Source organism: Cucumis melo, chromosome 1 (assembly GCF_025177605.1).
Source record: "Cucumis melo cultivar AY chromosome 1, USDA_Cmelo_AY_1.0, whole genome shotgun sequence".
Classification (NCBI taxonomy): domain Eukaryota; kingdom Viridiplantae; phylum Streptophyta; class Magnoliopsida; order Cucurbitales; family Cucurbitaceae; genus Cucumis; species Cucumis melo.
This window is the reverse complement of record NC_066857.1, coordinates 10,130,275-10,134,228: the sequence shown is the minus strand read 5'-3', so window position 1 is coordinate 10,134,228 and position 3,954 is coordinate 10,130,275. Positions and strand designations below refer to the sequence as shown.

The window sequence follows — 3,954 nt, the reverse complement described above, 5'->3', positions numbered from 1 at the left end:
GAGGTTTTTGTTTTATTTTATTTTTCCAAACTTTACAAATTTATTTATTTTTTTAAATTAGTAATGGCTTCGACTTAGTATAAGGAGTTGGGTCGTTACTATGGTACCATGCTCTATAAGCGGGATGGATCTTAGTAGTGCACTATGTGACCTAGGAGCAAGCATCAACTTGATGTCTCTTTCTATCTTCAAGAAATTAGAGATAAGGGAGGTTTAACCTACACACTTGAGGCTTTAATTCACTGATAGATCCATCGCGAAGCCTAAAGGCAAGATTGAAGATGTTTTGGTTAAGGTGGACAAGTTCTTATTCCCAGCAAACTTTGTCATTCTGGACTATGAAGTTGATCGAGAGGTACCTATCATTTTGGGCCGCCATTTCTGTCAATAGGTCGTGCCCTCATAGATGTCCACTAAAGGGAATTAACAATGCAATTTAATAACGAAGAAGGAAAGTTTAACGTTGTCAACGAGATGAAATACTCCTTAGATGCTGAACACTGAAGAATGCCTAGGATGGAACACTACTACAAATTTGGCCTTCAACGACGCAAAATATGTGTCATAAAGAGTTTCAACGACACACTTTTCGGGTCATTGAAGCCACTGTCAAGAAAAGCTCTTTAACGACACTTTGGAAAATGTGTCGTTAAATATGATTCGATGACACTAAAATTGTGTCATTAATACCTTCACCTTGACGCAATAAATATGTCGCTGTCATCTATAAAACGGCACCAATATAGTGTCATTAATACTCTTACATTGACGCAAATTATGTGTCACCGTTATCTATACCTTGACAAAAATATATTGTCATTAATACACTTACATTGACGCAAATCAGGTGTCGCCGTTATCTATACCTCGACACCAATATACTGTCATTAATACTCTTACATTGACGCTGTAATTGTGTCACCGTTATCTATACATTGACACAAATATATTGTCATTAATACACTTACGTTGACGTAAATCAAGTGTCACCTTTATCTATATCTCGACACTAATATACTGTCATTAATACTCTTACATTGACGCTTTAATTGTGTCACCGTTATCTATACCTCGACACGAATATATTGTCATTAATACCATTTTATTGACGCTTTAAATGTGTCATCGTTATCTATACCTCGACACGAATATATTGTCATTAATACCCTTATATTGACACTTCAAATGTGTCACCGTTATCTATACCTTGACCCGAATATATTATCATTAATACCTTTATAACGACACTAATATATTGTCATCGTAAATGTTTCGTTACACATAGTTCTTGCCAAGAAATGTGCTTTGACGACACTGTTGCTGTTTACTAAAGGCTTATATGTCGACACATGTTTGGTGTCGTTATTATTTTTTTTTTGCAGCACGTATTTCCTGTCATATATTTCTTCTTTCAAAAAAATTAATTACTACATTTTAACATTATGCACATTTGTTTGGAAAGATATTTATATTGATAATAAAAAATGTAAATTACATTGTCGGTAAAGGTTTTCCAATAATCCAAAAGATAAATTAACTGTAATATATGTACGACCTAATCTAATCAAACTAATGTAGGAATGAACTTGATCGATACCATGATCCATCTATTCTTCAATTACCTACAAAGTTGAAGAAAATGAACCTTAGTCAACTTTCATTACGGAAAATGCATAAGCATAAGCATAAGCATAAGCATAAACATTAAGTACATTCCAAATAGGAACTTTTTAACATAAACGTCCAAAGTTCATACAACCAAGGTTATTTATAAAAGACCCATAAAGAACACAAAAGATGAAAGAAAAACACCGACTACATAAGCATAAGCATAAGCATAAACAGAGAATCAAATAAATATGTTTCAATTCAATCTTTAAAGACCTAACAATATTCTGATTTAAATTTAAAACTTAAGCATACATGTATCCTTAGCCCCCCCTTCAAAGTCATTTATAAACTTAAACATTAACTTAGCATTTCACTCATTCCTTCCAAGGTCATTATCAAAAATAAATGTATCACTCCCCTCCCACCCAAGTCATACAACCAAGTTTCTTAGTAAAAGATTCATAAGGGAAGCAAAAGAGAAATAAAAACACCAACTTCATAAGCATAAGCATAATATATAAGTAATGCAATAATTTGTTTTGATTCATTCTTTACAGACCCAACAATGTTTCAGTTTGCATCAAAGAACAACTTAAGCATAAACGTACCCCTAGTCCCAACCCCCCGCCCCCCAAGTCATTTCTAACCTTAGCAACTCACTCACTCCTTCCAAGGTCATTATAAAAAATAAATGTATCACTCCCCTCCCACCCAAGTCATACCACCAAGTTTCTTAGTAAAAGATTCATAAGGGAAGCAAAAGAGAAATAAAAACACCAACTTCATAAGCATAAGCATAATATATAAGTAATGCAATAATTTGTTTTGATTCATTCTTTACAGACCCAGCAATGTTTCAGTTTGCATCAAAGAACAACTTAAGCATAAACGTACCCCTAGTCCCAACCCCCCGCCCCCCAAGTCATTTCTAACCTTAGCAACTCACTCACTCCTTCCAAGGTCATTATAAAAAATAAACGTATCACTCCCCTCCCACCCAAGTCATACAACCAAGTTTCTTAGTAAAAGATTCATAAGGGAAGCAAAAGAGAAATAAAAACACCAACTTCATAAGCATAAGCATAATATATAAGTAATGCAATAATTTGTTTTGATTCATTCTTTACAGACCCAACAATGTTTCAGTTTGCATCAAAGAACAACTTAAGCATAAACGTACCCCTAGTCCCAACCCCCCGCCCCCCAAGTCATTTCTAACCTTAGCAACTCACTCCCTCCTTCCAAGGTCATTATTAAACATAAATGTATCTCCCCCCCCCCATTTCCCACTCCCTCACCCCTTCTAAAGTCAAAGTTGAGCTTAAACATGAACTTAGCACTCCCACCGTCCCGCTCCCCACTTCCAAGGTCATTAATAAACCTAAACATAGACTTACCTCCTCTATTCCACAAACACCTATGCTACGAATAAAACTTTACAAGTAAACGAAGTGAACGAGAAATTAACAAAACAAAACAATGTGAACACGGTTCCTAAAACATGTGTAAGCAGAACCAACAAAATAGCTAGCTTATCAATGACTACCATAACTGCAGGATAGTCAACACAACTATGAACAGAGATCCAGAGTACATGTCAACATGATTCCTCAAACATATGTCTAAAAATCAACAAAAGAGCATTTCAATGACTACCATAACTACAGGATAGTCGACGCAACAACACGTGTTGTAATAAAATCCACACAAAAATTCATATAAAGTTGTCTCGTTTACAAATTTTACCTTTGAGATTGGGAACAGAAAATATATTTGTTAACGAATTCAGCCCACTCCGTTCTTACGACATCTAAATCGTCCTGTGAGTATGTTGAGGTTGATCCTTCCATCTATTCATCATTTAAAAATGATTTAATATGCAACAATTGTACATAACATAAGTAGTTCAAAAAGGTAAAATGAAATACTTACTACTTCAATGATTGTCCTGTTGCTTGACAATATTATATCACGCATGAATCGCATCACATAATATCCGCACTCCACAATGCCACCTTGCTTCAGACACTATCCATCAGAGAAAAAGAACAAAATACCCATGATACAGTTGCAAAACATAAAGTATGTTTACCTATTTCTTCTACTAAATCCCCATTCCTCATACCTTGATTATCCTCCAAACAGACTTCTTCTTGTTCGAAATGTCGAAAGCCCTAAGAATGCATATCAAACAACGTAAGTTATACAATCATTGTCTCATATGCAACATATTAACTCATTATTGTTTTATCATAGATAAAAGTTCATACATACATCCGGACGACATCAGAGGCATCATTGTTAATTCGTTTTCTCAAAGGATCCATCCAATATGCAGTGCCT

General features: G+C 34.7%; 1 long non-coding RNA gene across 1 annotated transcript; it reads right to left on the bottom strand.

Moving 5' to 3' along the window:
* Positions 1 to 1,498: 1,498 nt before the first annotated feature.
* LOC127148463 (uncharacterized) lies at positions 1,499 to 3,619 on the bottom strand. The gene is made up of 3 exons (XR_007819465.1): positions 3,544 to 3,619; positions 3,358 to 3,461; positions 1,499 to 1,622 (listed from the first exon to the last, which is right to left on the bottom strand). It is a non-coding gene; the product is annotated as an uncharacterized LOC127148463 (long non-coding RNA).
* Between the last annotated feature and the right edge of the window lie 335 nt (positions 3,620 to 3,954).